Raw genomic sequence first — 18,157 nt, 5'->3', positions numbered from 1 at the left:
GTGTGCTGAAGTTCTATCTAGGCAGAAATAATCTTCTTGACCTTTGGAAGGCTCTTCAAGATACATTTAACATAAGCTTAAAAATAATCTTTTCTTTACATAAAATAGGATTAGGCCAAAACTGGCCCAGGACACCCCCCGCCCTCACCAAGTGAAATAGATAAATATATTAGGATTCCTCAAATTAAGTTTTAGATCCCTACAAAACTGTGTAAGTATCATTCTTTATTAAGATCCATAAGAACTAATATCTATACTTGAGATTTTCTTCACAAGATGGCTGCTGCGCCGCATCAGCTGATAATCATCTCTGCTTACCGGAACCGCTTTCCCAAAACTGCATTCCATGGAGACTCACCTACATCAAAGGAACAATTGCGGAACTACACTAGACCCACCTTTAATCCAATCCTGAATGGAACTTTTTGTACCTTATTGTTAAAAACTTTATGAGCTGATAATTGAAACATGTAGTCCCTCTCCCTTTACTTGCATGTAACACGTTTTTAATAAACACGCATGATTCCTAGCAGTTGTCACTCCTCAGAGGGCGATCTCTGAGGGGTGTCCGGCAAAGGACGTGAATGAAAAGGCATCGAGGCATTTGTCTTCTGTTCACCTTCACCGCCTCCATCGAGATAACCCACCCACACTGAGGCTGGACCCCGGCAGATATTTACAAGGAAAGTAATTTCAGCACAATTTGAGAAATAGTTTGGAGAAGATGCTCAGTTGCTTTGGATCTACGTGAAAGAGGTGAACATACTACCCAGGTTTGACAAAATCATAAAAAAAAAAAAAAACCTTCTTTGAGAAATAATACCCAAATTAAAAGCAAGGCTAAGGAGGATACAGACAGCAAGACTGCAGAGGGTGATAATGCTGGAAGGAGATTGCTGCAGGAGAGGAAAAACTGAATTTGTGAATGTCTGAAACAAGATCATTGGGCAATAATGGCTTGATTTTTCACATAGTGCTGGGTTAACAAAATCATATTGAGTACACAGAATTTCAAATGCAAATTTTCCAACTTTTGAATTATCAATATTCTTCTCAGAGAGCTGGAGCATTCAGGGTCAGAGATACAGATCAACAATACGATGTGTGGAATTAGGGGTTCTTAAAATGTTGCATTTGAAATCACAACTGTTTGTGTGGACTCCTGGGTTAATTATTCTAATGGATTGTCTCTCCAAAATGGAAAAAAAATATGAATTCCTTAACTTCCATTTGTCACATATCAAATATTAAAATCCATTATTTTCATGGGTCAATCTCAGATTAAACTTTTCTTACTTTATGTGATGTGTTCTATAGAAGCGGACAGGTATTCAGGAGAGAGGGAAATAGAAAAAAATTAATATTTAAGTACCTGCTACATGCCAGTGTGCTTTATATAGGCAGTCTTATTTAATTCCAGTGAGGAAGGTTTTATTATTCATATTATATGTATGAGGATTCTGAAGCTTGTGAAGTTTAAATTACTTGTTTAATTAAACACATAAAATTGTTATATGATTCGTTAAAATTTTAGCACATTGGAGCCCCAGTGATGGACTTAAGCAGTTAAATCAACCCATTTGTTGTGAAAGTTTCACAATAAGTTAGGAATCCAAAGTTCTTATGATGGAGTCCTTGATTAGGAAGGTCATGGTTCTCAATTGTATATTTTGGATTCATGTGTGAAATGACTTCAATATAAAATCTTACATGGGTTGGGCCAACCCTGTAGCTCCATTTGGTACTGTACAAGGGGAGCCATATAATACACGACCAACTACAACTTGAAATACATGTCCCACACATGTGCATGCACCTGTGCCCCCAAATCCGAATAGGAAGGAGACATGTAGGAAAAGAATTGTAGTGTGGTCATGTCCCATTGGAGGATTCTCTCTGTCTCTCCCTCTCTATCTCTTTATTTTTTTTTTATTTTCTCTAGTGAGTGCACATACTCTGACAATAAAAAAAATCATAAAACTGTGTATAATACCACATCCTTCACAGGGACCAGCAGTTAGCATAATGGCTATGATGCTGGACTCCCACATAGTTGACTGTGGTTCGAGTCCCGGACCCAGTGGCTTAAACTCACGCCAGGCGCGTGTGTGTGCATGCCCAAGATCCTGAGAGGAGAGTGGAGGAGAAAGGATTGTAACGTGGCCATCCCCTTCGGGGGGTGATTTCTCACTTTCTGTTTTTTTGTCTCTCTCTGTCTGTCTGGCAAGCGCACTCACCCTATAGCAAAAACCTCTCAAAAAAAAAAAAAAAGAAAAAAAAAAACACCCACCCTGTGCCTGTACTTGTATTTATTTGACACATGCTATCTAAAAAGCAAAGTGCCAGTTGTAAAACAAATGACTCACAGCCTGGGAGCTCATGATAATATCATATCATAGACTATGTTCTTATTGAAAACCCTTGTACTTGTGTGATGTTTATGTTTATGACAAAGTTATGAGACATTATGGTCAAATGACCAAGAAGTTGACCCCAAACCATTTATTGAATATTTTATCCTTTTTTTATCTGACTTGAGAGGTCAGTATTACTACACAGTAAGTTCTCTAGCCATGGTAGTGATTCCGGCACAATTTTCATTCATCTGCTTTTCTGTTAGTATATCTTTAAATTATTAATTGTATTTATTTATTTATCTATAATTGTCAGAAAGCATGTGCATTTGCCAGAGAGAAACAGAGAGAGTGAGAAACCACTTGTAATAAAATATTTACATGTTTTTGTTCAGCTTACTATTATGAGATTTTAGTTGATATCTTTACCAAGGCATTATTTCTGTATCGTTTACTATATATTTTCTTTTTTTTTTCTGAGAGTTTTTTGTTATTGGACGCGTGTGCTCACCAGAAAGACAGAGATACAGAGACAGAAAGTGAGAAATAACCCCCCAGGGGGATGGCCACACCACAATCCCTCCTCCATTCTCCTCTCAGGATCTTGGGCACACATGCACACACTCCCAGCATGAGTTTAAGTCACCGGGGTGGGACTCAAACCGCAGTTGACTATATGGGAGTCCAGCAAAATAGCCATTATGCCAACTGTTGGTGTCAATGTTTACTGGAGATTTTCTAGATTAATTTTTAGTTAGGTTTTGCTCATTTTTCCTCTATCAGCCTGGTTTTTTTAATTTATTATTCTTATTCAGGGACCAACAGATAGCATAATGTCTACGTTGCTGACTCATGTACTTTACCACAGTTCAAGTCTCAGACCCAGCAGCTTATAACTCACACAGGGGAGTGTGTGAGTGGGTCCAAAAATACTGAGTGGAGAATGGAGGAGAAGAGATTGTGGTGTGACCATCCTCTAGGAGGGGTGATGTTTTTGCTTCCTGTGTCTCTGTATCTCTGGCAAGCTCATATGTCCTATAGCAAAAATTTATCTAAAAATTTTTTTTATTCATATTCAGTAATCCTTTTGATTTACATTTTAGTCAAAATAAAATGATCTTATTTACTTGCAATTGTTACTACTGATACAATTTTAGTTTTTTTAAAATTTTTCACTTTATTGTGTGTGTGTGTTTGTATATACGTATATATGTATATGTATATACATGTACATATATGTACATATATACGTATATACACACACACTTTTAGAGGATTTGCCTTAGGGCACATGTGATTGCCCAAGAGAGACAGAAAGAGGGCGAGAAAAAGTGATAAATCACCCCCCATAATCCCTTCTCTTCCTTTCTTCTCCTGGGATCTTGGCCATATATGCACATGTTCCTGGTGTGAGTTTCAAGCCACTGATTTTAAGACTCAAACCTCACTGGGCATGTGGGAGTTCAATGACATAACCACTATGCCATCTGCTGGCCCATATATATATTTGTTTCTTTTTTTGGAGAGGTTTTTGCTATAGGGCACGTGCGCTCACCAGACAGACAGAGAGAGACAGAGAGAAAGAAGGCGAGAAATCAGCCCCTAGGGGGAATGGCCACGCCGCAATCCCTTCTCCTCCATTCTCCTCTCAGGATCTTGGGCACGCACACACACACGCACCCAGCTTGAGTTTAAGCCACCGAGTCCGGGACTTGAACCATGATCAACTACATGGGAGTCCAGTGACACAGCCATTACGCTAACCACTGGTCCCCACATATTTTTATTTTTAATCACTTCATTTTTCACTTATCTTCTGTAACCAGCATCTGGTCATATTCTCTTAAACTTTTGACCTGAACTATAATTATATGTTTTAATTAATAAATTATATTAATATTTATTATAATCAATATGCTATTTTTTCTCCAGTGTTTTATATAGTACATATCTTGTGTTTAAATTTTTTTGTGATTATTTAGAAGGTTAAATGATATTTTTAAAGTACATTATATTATCAGAATGAAGTGTTAATTTTGAATATCTAAGAACCTACTTCTTCACATGTTTTACTTTCTCAGCCTTAAATTTTTGCCATCGCGTTTAACTTTATTACTGGATATGTACATACTTTGAAATGTTAACTAGTGTTTATAAACCATGAAATGTAATAATTACCTCATCATCTAAATGTTTCTGACTCTAAAATAAATTACTATAACAAATTATTCAATTATGAAAATATCAAGAAGTTAAAAATGAAATTTCAAAAGCAACAAAGTATGTATTTTATCTTGATTTAGTTAGCAATTATGTATTTTAGATTTACTTTAGACTAAATTACCAATCTCAATTTTATATTGTATTTACATTCTCTTACTTTACATTTCTTCCTTCTTTTCATATCCCTTTTCCCTTTCTTGTTCATTCTCTGCTTCTTTTTCTTTCTGACCCATCTTTTTATTTTTCCGCCTGACCTCATGATCTTTCCATACTCTCATATATAATCTGAGACCATAGACAAAGCTATCTGGCTTTTTAAGACCTTTTAAATATAAATCTATGGATTCAGTAGATGAAATAATGGATACTTTGCTGGTCTCCCTCAGAGCTGACCCCAGTTCGAGTCCCAGACTTAGCAACCTAAAACTCACACCGGGCGTGTGTATGTGCACGCCCAAAATCCCAAGAGGAAAATGGAGAATGATTGCAGTATAGCCATCCCCAGGGGTGAGGTGGGGGTTGATTTCTCTCTAGCAAGCACATGAGCCCTATAGCAAACATCTCTCCAAAAAAAAAAGAAAGAAAGAAAAAGAAAAACTCTACTCATAGGTAGTGATATCTAAATTAATACTCTCACTGTAACCACAGAGATTGATGTTAGACTACCTAGTGCAGAGCAGCTACACAAGCAGTTATAGGAGAATAGAAAGATGTCATTTCATTCATGTATTAACTCAGAAGACAGGACAAGGTCCTGAGGTGAAAAGTACCACAGCAAGTAGATCCCAGAAGGCTTGAATGATGTCCTTGACTGCCAGCGAAACTTTACCTGAACAGGAAAAGAATCTCTTAACTCACCATTGAATCTCCAACAGCCCAATCACACCAGAATTATAAATTAAAATGTATAAGGTATATTCTAAGTATAATCAATACAACCAACTGCATTCAATGTTACTGACTTATAAGCATTTGTTTTTCTGAGATTAAATCAAGGTAGATACGAAATGTATTGTTAGGCTTCAGATTCTTTCATGTGTGCTATATGATGATTCAGTTATTCTTCTGCATTTTCTCTTCACACTCTGTGACCCTTTTAATCCCACAGAACAGCATGGCCTTCATTTGTTGAGGATACATTATTTATATGCTGAGTCCTCCTATCCCCTTCCTTTCTCATTAGCTAGTAACAACTGAACTACCACTGCACTGTTTTTTTTTCATGAGGTCAAATCAATGATTTAATCTATTGAAAAACTTAGGAAACTGAAGTTTTATTGTATAGAAATGTCCTTTAATTGCAAATTTACTGTACAAAAAAGAACTTATTTATAGTAGGTAAAATAATTCAGCAACAGAATATATGAAACTATTATCAGTCTGACATTAAGAGAGGCCATCCTCATGGAAGCCCAATATTAAGTAGTGTAATTTTAGGTTATTGCTTAACATCTACGAAATCATAAACACATATGCAAGTCTAGGAATTAAAATCAGAATCCAGAATGTGATTACATTACCTTTTATTTTATCAATAAAATAAAAACCACAATACTTAAAATCCCTGTAGAGTACTCACAGACCATGAAATTGTATCCTCTCACCACAGTTTGAGAAACACTGAAAAATAGTATGCTGGGGATTAAAAGAGTGAGAGGCACAAGTGCTTTTGATGTGGGAATGAACCAGAGATAGGCAGGCTATAGCTGAGATGTCAATGAAGCAGACATCTGCTAGAAGTCTCATTTTGTTAAAAATTTCGTCTCTCAGCTAGTTGATGAAGCAATGAGGGAGACTGTTTCTTTGGACTTAACTTTGACCAAAAAGAAAGAACTGGTTCATGAAATTCAGGTGACAGGAACCTTGGGAGAAAGTCAACTTGTCATCGTAGTGCTTGAAATAGCCAAGAAAGGAAACACTCAGCACAGTCTGACAGGTACCTTGGACTTTCAGAAAGCAGATTTCAAAATTTTAAAGAGTATATCTAAGTGATTCCACTACCTTAGTCTTTTAAGAAGATTGAAGGTCTTAAAAAAACAAATTCTGATGAGAAAATGAGAAATGACTTGAATGAAGTAGAAACAAAGGGAAAGGTATATAAATACAGCTAATGTGATTATATATACTTTCCTACATTGAAACAGTGGGGAAGGGGACACATTTTTACATTATGAATATTTTCATGTGAAAATAATATGTTAGGTTTTTCACATGGATGATGTTAACAAAAGGATATTTTTATGTCCATTTTACTGATGAGAAAACTAAGTTTCAAGAGGATTAAGGAGAGTCTAGTTTGGCATAGGAATATAAAAATAACTAAATAAACAAGGAAGTCTCTCAGCCATGTGCTTTTAAAATAGAGAAATTATAGGGACCAGCAGCTGGTGTAATGGCTATGTCTCTGGACTCCCATGTAGTCGACTGCAGTTTGAATTCCAGACCCAGTGGCTTAGAGTCTCACGCTGGGCACAAGTGCCTGTGTGCCCAAGATCCCAAGAGAAGAAAAGAGGAGAAGGGATTGCGGCGTGGCCATCCCCCCTAGGGAGTTATTTCTTGCTTTCTGTGTCTCTGTCTCTATCTTTCTGGTGAGCAATACGCTCTATAACAAAAACCTCTCCAAATAAAAAATAGAGAAATTACAAATTACAGGAATGACAAGAAGTGACCAAAGAAACTGACTTTCCAATTCCAAGCCTCATGTGTCCAGGGTGACCTATGAATCTTAACCAAGGAAATCTGAAAAAGACACATGAGTAATAGACGCCTACTGAGCTGTCTGCACATCACCCACAATTCTGAAAACTCCTGTCTCCTACCATCCATATGATAATAGGATGGTCATGTACACACCATATAGCTCTACTTCCTGACAACTCTGGTTAAACTATACTTCAGAAAGTTAACGAAGTGATACAAAAACCCTTTCTGTACGGAATATGGAAGAAGAGATTTTTGCCTACAATACACCATTTTCTACAACAGAGAGGGCATGAGTTGGAGAGTTATGGATATTATCCAGTAACTACAGTTTGAGCTAGAAAGCATTGACATTTTGTAATAGTGTATCTTCCAAAATAAATTTTAAAAAAAGAAAAAGGTGATATAAAGAAGGAAAAAGACAACATGTGGAGACAACTTACTGAGTTTCCTTAAAGTGATCTATTTCTAAAATACAATTGGATTCTTGCCTTTGAGTTCCACAAGGTGTCCCTATTTTTCATAATTACAGCACTAATAGAAGTAATATAGATAATCAAGGTTACTGGAAAAACTGCTAGAAAATAATAAAGAGGTCAATATTTTTCTTATATCCATGTAAAACTGAAGTGAGCGTATGAAAATTAAACATCATGGAGCCTTCCATCAACAGTCAGTAAAATTCCAAGATATTAGATAGATAGCTCATAACCTTATGGAAAAGAAGAAGGCAATCTACAAGAGCTACTTTACGTTCAAGAAGAATAAATTATGCCACATTAATTAAATTATACAGTCACAGTCAATCTGCATTTCAATGAGGCATTTAATGCAGCTTTCCATTGATGTCTTTGTGGACAAGACCGACGCGAAGAGGATTTTTGTAAATTCTGTGGACATATGTTAGTTGAACAATTATTCTCAGGGCATAATGATTATGTGGTGTATTTTTAAACCTATTGTGAACCATATTCACAATTTGGCTTTAATAAATATAGGTAGACATAGGAAAGATGTGTATCAATTCAGAGAGAGAGTCAAATATTAGATAACAAAATCGAGATTGAAAGAATCAATATTTTTCTCATTATGAGGGTTGAAACAGTAGATCAAACTGAGCAAGAAGGAATTCTGAAAGATAAATATAAAGTCTAATATTTCAGTTTGAAAAGTCAACCTCACAAATACAGGATAGCAGAGATTGTGAATGGGAAAGAAATGTCCATGTCCTTCAAGGAAAAAGACTATTCATTGTAGTTCTATATTCACTGCTTCCAGCACAATTCCTGGAGCAAAACAGATTTTTAAGTTAGAGAATTCTTGGGTTAACAAGAGATTTAACATATACCAACAAATACAGTGCAAACTGATATTCCTGTAAGGTAGTATTAAAAATGAAGCCATCAATATCCCTGTACTTTGCATTGACAAGACCATATTTGGTGCATCGTGTCTACTTTTGTGCTATGGATTAACTCAATGGAATTCTGATATATGTAGTGACTCCTGACGACTGTAAACAGAATGGTAAAAGACAGCATTTGCAAATTAGCCCTAGTTCTTCAAAGAAAGAAAACCAATAGCATGTTTGAGTATGTGTGTGTACAGAGAGAAAAAAGAGAGAAAGATTGTAAGAAATTGGCTTACGCATATGTGGAGACAGGCAAATCCTATAGCTGTAGGCAGACTGGAAACCCAGGGAATGGATCAGGTTGGAGACCCAGAGAATGGATTAGGCTGGAGACCCAGGGAAGAGCTGATACTTAAGTTCAATTACAAAGGCAGCCTCCTGAGAGAAGGCTTACTTACTTTTCCTTGGGAGAGGTCTTTCTTCAGGCCCCACATCTTCCCACTTCTGGTCTTTCCCTTTCTCCTCCTCTAAGATCCACAAAGTTGTAGGAGCTTTTTCTATGGGGCTCCCTCAGCAGCAAGATCACCTCCCCAGCCTATGGATTTCCAGTGCGCCCTTCCATGAGGACAATTGAAATGGGGAGACTCTGCTTCCTCTGGTTTAGCCTCTTGCTTATTCCATTAACAGTAAGTGATGTGATTAAAGATTTGTCGCTTTCCTTTTTGTTTATTGACCTGGTTGGTTACCTGTGACTCAACTCTTTTCAGCTCACTTGATCTTGTTCAGAGACAAAAATAAGGCAAGAAAAAAAAGATAAGAACAGGGAAGGTAGGTAACATAACCTGAAAGAGGGGAAGGAAGGAGTTGTTCCCAGGGTATCTGGGAAAGAGCTCTGCGTCCCTGAGAAACAGCAAAGACAAAGGCCCTCAGTGCAGACCCTGCTGATTACTGACCAGATGTTAAATATACAAGTGGAATAGAAGAGACTTTGCTTCAACAGCTCTTAGTCTGGTTAGAGGGAAAACTAGTTAGAAGGCTGTGAGAGCTACTATGACAGTAGAAATATCAATATGCTTTGGAGACACAGACAAAATTGTCCAATGATCAGAGAGTGGTCATGAGACAGCTAATCAGAAACAAAATGAATGGAAAACAAAGGCAAGAGTCAGTATGGTGTCCATGATTTTAAAAAAGTTAATAAATGCAAGTCTAGGTGAGGGGGACCTCACTCAAATCACAGTCTTAGAATCATCAAGCTACATCACATAGCTACATAACTCTAATGGCCTCAAATCAGAAGCTAAAAAGAACATGCATATGATAATATCTTTGACTGGACTAATACACGCTCTATTCAAGTGCAAGAAAAATAAATAATTTATATGCTGTACAGATGTACAATGATAAATTTAAAAATAGAATAGAACCTGGCAGCTTTGGGGAAACACACACCCTCACAGGAAATAGATTATAGCATATAGTATGACTCAGGAAGTATAACGGTAAAATTAAGAGGTCAGGAGAGATATACACAAATTCTTAAAAGCCCAAATTATTTTAAACAAGAGATTAATATTAGAAAAGCTTTTAATGTTGTAATGTGATAAGTGATCCGTGGGCAACAAGGAAAACCAGCTTTGAGACTTTCATGAGAGATCTAATTTCCTGGCTTGGATTAGGGTCTTGAACATAGGGTTAAAAAAAAAAAAAAAAAGCAAATAAAGAGATGGTGGTACAAAAAATGTGGGGCTTCATTATGGACAAGCATGAAAGCAATTAAGGCAGCCTTCCAAGTTTTGATTTGGATATCTGGTTCCCTCGTGGTAACAGTCCTTAACAATAGAAAAAAGACATTTTTCACAAGATGATTTCCTTAATTTTGGTCTTTATGCATTTGAAGCATTGGCAGCAGATTCAAGTAGGAAAGAAAAATAGGATAAAATATTAATATTACACACACACACACGTTCTCTTGTCAGCTATCAGATCTGGGAAACACTGCCTACTTTATCCTGCTCATAAAGAAACATTTGGTTATTTATTCATTCAATCTATAATTTGTAGCTGCTATTTTGTGCCAGAAATTGCATTTTTACTCTGAATTATAGAAGTGAATAAGATGGACATGCTTTCTGTCTTCAAGGAGCATACAACCTGATAGATATATGAAGATATAAGATATATGAACAAAACAAATATTTTTTTAAATTATAATTGGAAAAGTGTAGCTAATGAGTATAAAGTGCCAGGAGTAGGTAATATAAAAGACCAAATCTAGCCTGAGAAGCCTCCACGTTATTCTCATGTTACTATATTTCGGTTTTCCAACAAAGGTCAGACAACGTGCTGCAACACTCTCTGATGCCAAAGAGCATGAGAAGGTCCAGCGTTGTCACCCCAAGGTGTTCCTTGTATACCTTGCCTGTGCATGCCCATGATCCTGGCTGGTCGAAATTGGGGATGAATCATGCCATGAAGACCCTGCTGGGAATGCCTGTCTGTCTGTCTATCTCTTTCTCTGGGTTGGTGGGTGGGTGGGTGAGTATATGTGTGTGTGTATGTGTGTCTGTGTGTCTCATAAAAAAAATGGCTCAAGAAGTAAATAAACCCTACTAGAGTAAAATTTATCATAATTATTTAAATAAAGGTTTACAAAAGTTGTCATATTTCTGTAAGTATAATTTTCTTTTCTCCACAAAACATAAATTAAATGTAAAGAGCAAACCTTGCAATGTAGTTTGGAAAACCCTCAGAAGGAGAAGGTGAGTTTAACAATAGTTTATCGCCAGCCTGTAGTTTTCCCCACTTGCAAAGAAAGAACAGAAAAATCGAAGCTGTGGATGCAGAATACACAGAACTTGGATCTCAGGAAGGATCGTAGCCTGATTAGACAAGGAACAGGCCAAGCTAAAGCAATTCTGATGAATTTGGAACTAAAAGAAAAACTATAGAAATTACTTGGACTGAGTCACTTGACCACCCAAATTGCCTCCATTTCCTACTTCACACACTAAAAATGATGATATTAATTTTTCTCTTTTCCTCCCATCTTAGGGACACAGCGAAGCTGTCATAGCTGTGTTTAATGAATGAAAGAATGAATGAACTCTGATCTCTTTGGTATGTGTAATGAATAAAATATTATTTGTATTAATAATGAAATACAGTTATTTAACATTTAACTGGTGCAGATTGAGATTTCATTTCTGATGTCTAGAACTGTGCTTTGAGTCATCAAAAGATTTTAAATCAGTCAAATGTTCAGGCTGAATATATTTTTTTCTTTTTCTTTTTTAGTATGATTGTGAGTCAGGGATATTGAAGCTAGAAATATGCCCTGGGAGGACAGAGGATTTAATGTGCCTTCTGAAATCTTCTTGCTTTCTCGGCTGTTCCTGTCTTCTCAAATACATCATACTAAATTCTTGCCCAAAACTTGTACCAATTTAGGTGGAAAGTAATTTCAGATACTGAACATTCATGGAATAATTAAGTAAACTACAGTCAATTTATGCAATTAGATAATGTGTAATGATTAAAAGTTAATACTGCATTTAGTAGTGTAAGAAGATGTCTCAAATATGTTGTTAGCTAAAAGAGCAAACATAGTTTTAGCTACAAGTTTTTGTTAAAAAAAAAAAAACACAAAAACAAAAAACAAACAAAAAAATTTACATCTGAAGAGCCAGCTTAGTGGTGCAACAGTTATGTGCTGCTGAAGTGAATCCACAGAGAAGATAGTGGGATTTGTTCCAGGCAAGCTGTACATGCAGGGCTGTGCACCCCTGATCCCAGTTGGCTGGTCAGGGTGGGACAGGGTTGGTTGCAGCACAAGATCGTGCTGAGATTACTTATCTTTTCTTCTTTCTCATTTTCTCTTTCTCTTTCTTTCATGGGAAAGAAAGAGACTTTTGAAAAATAAATATAACTATGGGTACCCACAGGTGGCATAGAGCTTAAGGTGCTAGATTCACACATTGCTGTCTACAGTTCGAGTCCCGGGCCAGGCAGCTTGAGACCCACACCAGGTACATGTGCATGCATGCCTAAAATCCCAAAAGGAGAATGAAGAAGAAAGAATTAGGACATGGCCATCCCCACTGAGGGGTGATTTCTCACTTTCTCTTTCTCTCTGTATCTCTATGTGTCTCCAGTGAGAACACATTCCCTACAGCAAAAATTTCTCTTTAAAAAAAGAAAAAATATATATACAGAAAGATAGATATAGATATATAACTATATAGATAGCAAGAGTGTTACATTCTACATGGTTTCTATAAAACAAGGTGTTTTCAGTTTTTTATTTATGTATTTTCATGTATCTCTATTTATTATTTTAATAAGTTACTGAAAAATGAAAACTTTCCAAGTCATTTTGGGATGCTAAATAAATATGAGTTTTTAGAATAAAAACTTTGATTCATAAGCAAGTTTGAGTTCTGTTTACTCTGATGTTTGCCAGAACTTTCTGACATATGGTAAATATCTGTTTAACACTACTTTTATTGCTTGCCTTTCCAAACACCCTACTCTTATGCGTTCTCCCACTGTTCACTAGCAAAGAATAAATAGCACTGGCAATCGCTAGGTAAGTATTGATGGTTCTGGTAATTAAGTTCATTCAGAATTATTGGTTGCAGCCTAACCTGGTGGCACAGTCAGTAGCGAACTGCACTGCTGTGCTGGAAGTCACAGGGCCAATCACAGTTTCAGATCCCTGGCTCAGCCTGAAAACACTCTGGTCATATGCACATGTGCCCAAGGTCCCAAAGAGCCAGAGGGTTGGAGAAGGGAATCACAGCTTGACCAGATCCCATGAAGGGTGCTGCTTTTCTCTTTGCTGCATAAATGCACGCATTCATTTTCATAAATAAAATTTTCAGAAATGATCAGTGGCAGGCTATACATTATGGAAGAAATGACCTTAGTGAAAGATCTAGATAAACAGCCCTGAGGAGTGGAGGCTAATCTATTCTATATGAGTACTGGGCACTTAATAGGCTCTTTAAAAGATAGTTGATAACTATGGTTTGGGTGTCCTCCAAAATTTCTGTGTCGAGATTTGATTATAATAGGATGAAGAGGATGAAAACTTAATCTGATTACTGGGTAGAAGAATGGAACCTCTGGGAAATTAGTGATCAGTTGGTTAGGTAGGGTAGGATCCCCGTAATTGAGTCCTGGTAAATATATGAAAGAAAATGAGACCCACATGAATACAAAACATGCTCTACTCGAAATTTCTCCTTTCTACCATATTGTGGTATAGATGGCCTGATACCAACCCCATGACATTGGACATTCAGCTACCAGAATGATAGCCAAATAAATTCCTGTTCTTTATAAATCAACAGTCTTGGGTTATTTCTGTTAGCAACATAATAGCAGACTAAGACAGTTGATAAGTCAAGCCTCTTGTTATGACTTACCTTTTTTGCCAAAGTATACTTTATTCCATGTAAAAAATAATTCCTGCATGGAAAATGTGACATTAAAGTACCAAATTGTTTTTACAGGTCAATGAAGTTTCATAACTTTATATTAACATTCCAGAACTATTTAGTGAATACCATCTATGTACCAGAGAGAGAGAGTGTGTGTGCATATGTTATGTCTATGGTAGAGGATGAACCAAAGGATACATTAATGATAAAATTATTTCTGTTTTAGAAGTGTTCCCAAAATAGAAAGGAAGATGGTCAATCAGAATGTAAGGTGGTATTGCTTAATTTAACCTTTGTGCACTAATGAACTTTCATTGGCAGGGCAGAAAGTAGAGGAAACCTATCTTAATCAGAACCAGAAGCATGAGTGCATAAAAGTGCATGCTGTCCTATGAGAAATGGCCAGCTAGTAAACTTAATGGAGGGATATAAATTGGGAGGTAGTGTGAGCAAGCAGACTGAGATGAGCCGCTGCAGGCCATTTGAGGCAATTGTGAGTGTGTTCTGCTACGGGCAGTCGTTCATTAAAAATGTGATATGAACACTGATCTACATTTTAAAAAGCAATTTCTAGGACCCGTATGAAAGGAAAAGAAGTAGATTAAAAGACTGAAAACAGATACCTACTAAAAAGCGATGGAAATAGTCTGAGATGATGTCACTATGCTATTCAGGAGAAACCAAGAAAATAAATGATAGGCCTATGAAACACCATCATGCAGGGAGCACAAACAGAACTCAGCCGTATTTAACAGGATGCCGGTGCAGACTATGGAAGATTCACAGATCACTGAGATTCCTTTTACAAGGGACTGGCAAGATGAAATACCAAATTTAGTGGAATGAGTTTAATTTAGCTTTGTGATACAACGCAAATTTTTGAAAACTAGGATTAAGATTTTAGGAAAACTATGTAGAGTTTCCACATATTGTCTGAAAGCCAGGGCAAGATATTTATGAAGAAATATTTTGTTAAACAGTAAAAAGGTGGGTAAGGCAGCTGAATCTCACATGGCCAACTGCGCACTTCAAATCTCGGCACATGGGCATGGGTATACAAAATTCTGATGAGAGAAATGGAGGATACAGAATTGCAGTGAGACCATTCCTCCGGTGAGTGCATTCTCTCTCCCTGCCTCTCTGTCTCACTCTCTCTGGCAAGCACATACACCCCCTAGGAAACTAAAACTAAAATAATAATATAAAGTGACCTTGAGCAGAAATCGAGAAAAGATTATATATGTGAAGGTTAACCAAAGAAAGCAGAGCCAGTGATACAGGCAATAAGAGGTGAGGAAAAAAGATAATAAACCCAATGGTGAAACTGAAAACAACACTCTGTAAAGTCAAGAATAAGAAAATACAATCTGTTTTCCTTTTTTGAACAGTCTATTAGACATAAGATAAAACTAACTAAAAAATGATATCAGGAAATCAATGAAACTGAAAGGTTAAAGAATGAAGATTTGCTAATAATGGTCAAATATAGCAGAAAACTTTGGAAGAACTAAGAAAAATGACTAGAAATAGCAAACAACACATTACTGATGACCTTTGAAACAGTGGTTTCAGTAAAGTGTGAAAAACAGAAGCCATAAAGAATTGTTTTACTAGATGCGAAAAGAAGGAAGGCAGCAGGCAACTTTTGTTTGTTTGTTTTTGTTTTTGCTATAGGGCACGTGAACTCACTAGAAAGAGAGAGAGTAAAAATCTCTTTTCCATTCTCCTCTTGGGATTTTGGGTATGCATGCACACATGCCCAGAGTGATTTTTATACCGCCAGTTCCAGGACTTAAAGCATGTAATTAGCCATGTGGGATCCAGTGCCGCAACCTCCATGCTACCTACTGGCCCCCAGGAAGCAGCAATTTATAATAGTCTTTTTAAAAATTTAATACAGGGACCAGCAGTTAGCATAATGGCTATGTCGCTGGACTCCCACATAGTCGACCGCGGTTCACATCCCGGATCCGGTGGTTTAAACTCACGCCAGGCACGTGTGCGTGCGTGTCCAAGATCCCGAGAGGAGAAGAGAGGAGAAGGGATTGCGACGTGGCCATCCCCCCTGGGGGTTAATTTCTCGCTTTCTATCTCTCTCTCTCTCTCTCTCTGGAGAGTGCATGCACCCTATATCAAAAATCTCTTTAAGTAAATAAATAAATAAATATAAATAAAAAATAAAAATTTAATACAGTTAAGAAGAGACATGAGTGAGAGTTTGGTAGGGAAGCTGGGCCTGGAAAAGAGTTTTAATTTTATTTTATGTATAGGTAAATTTTACATATGAGTGTTTATTGACTTCATAAAATCTGGTGTCTATACAGAAAGATATAAATTAAGTAATAAAGTTATGGGAAAAGAGTTATAGAACTGAGAACAGTAATGAATCCTATCAGTAATAAGAACGAATTCAACTAAGAATAAAAGGACTAGCCTTGGAAACCAGGAGCACAATTTTTAAAAAAAAAAAAAGGTAAGGCAAATGGAGTGAAAGTCAACATACAAGTCATTTTATTGGAAAAGACTTGAGGGCAGTATGTTGACCTATTTCTTTACTTTCAAAGCACAGATCAATCCTATAGATTAAGGTAATAGATGAATTTAGCGACTTTTTGAATTCTATCAGTAGTTCACACAAAAATTTCAAAACCTCCAAAAGCTTTAGGTGGCATGCGATCTGAAATAGCTGGACGGGTCAGACTACAACTCACAGACCCATACGATAGATGTACCATAAGGACAACAATCACTGTCACTACAGATAGGTTTCCTTAAGAAACACCTTTTCATTAAGAGAATAAAGTAAATGAATCCAGTGCATGAAGATTCCAGCTCCTATGCATAGCTCACTGAACTGCACATCATGCCACTACCCATTTGTAAACTTACTTTTACAAACCCTACCTATCTTAGAAAAAGAAGTCATCAATGAGATGAGTAACTTGAGAAACTACCACAGTCTTTCTATTAAGAATAGAGAACATGGGACCAGTAGCATAATGGCTACATCATTGGATGCCCACAGAGTTGACTGCAGTATGAGTCCCAAACCTGGAGGCTTAAAACTCATGCTGGATGCCTGTGTATGCGTGCGCAAAATCCCAAGAAGAGAATGAAGAAGGGATTGTGGTGTGGCCATCTATCCTGGGGGATGATTTCTATAAAGTGAGAAATCTCACTTTATGTCTCTCTGTCTGTGCAGTGAGCGTATGTGGCCTGTAACAAAAATATCTTGAAAAATTAACAATAATAGAGTACAACTTGCCAGACCAAGATCATATTGTCCATATTCAAAATTCAGTTTGAATTTTGGGATATGACCATCAGCATGTTACTGAATCTTTTGTGCCTTTTCTTCTCCAGTAGGACCTATCTAAAAGGTTTTTGTTTGTTTGTTTGTTTGTGTTTTTTTGTGAGGATTAAATAGCTTAGTGCATGATTTAAGAAAAAAAAAAAAACTCATAAAGATCAGCCTCACAGTTTTCCTCATTCAGCTGTCCTCCTCTTTCCTTCCTTCTTATCTAGCTTTTTTTCCCTTCTCTTCCTCTTCATCCACTTTATCTTCTTCTATTTACAAACTAACTAACTAACTAACTAAATAAATAAATAATGTAAAAAGTCTTTTAAAGCCTTTTAATTTCCTGGCAACTGTTTTAACTCAAGTAATCAGACTACTCTTTATAAAAGACACTATCCAAGGCTACATTATAAAAATATTGTACATAACCCTAAGGAATAAGACTTTAAATGAGTAAAAGGACAAGTAATTATAGTTGATTTGCACAGTATATGCCATGCAGATAGTGTTTTCGTGTTGCCGGAAGTGTCAGAAAATATATCTTAGTTTTGCTACTGATATGAGGGAATATCAAAAAATTTTCAGGCCAGCCCAGTAGCTCAGTGATTAAACCCTGTGCATAGGGAATAGCCCACCTCGGCAGCTTAAGAAACACACTGGGCGTGTGTGCATGCATGCACTAAATTCTGACGGGATACAAAATTGCAGCAAAAACAATTATGGAGTGACCTTGCCCCATTGAGAGGGTGATTTCTCTCTCTCTCTCTCTCTCTCTCTCTCTCTCTCT

At 36.8% G+C, this 18,157-nt stretch overlaps 1 pseudogene; it reads left to right on the top strand.

Annotated features, from left to right (window-relative positions):
- Positions 1 to 18,157, top strand: part of LOC102496917 (leucine--tRNA ligase, cytoplasmic-like) — a 192,220-nt pseudogene that overhangs the window by 77,562 nt on the left and 96,501 nt on the right.

This window comes from Tupaia chinensis, unplaced genomic scaffold (assembly GCF_000334495.1).
Source record: "Tupaia chinensis unplaced genomic scaffold, TupChi_1.0 Scaffold000126_2, whole genome shotgun sequence".
NCBI classification, from domain to species: Eukaryota; Metazoa; Chordata; class Mammalia; order Scandentia; family Tupaiidae; genus Tupaia; species Tupaia belangeri.
This window is presented reverse-complemented; position numbering and strand designations above follow the sequence as displayed.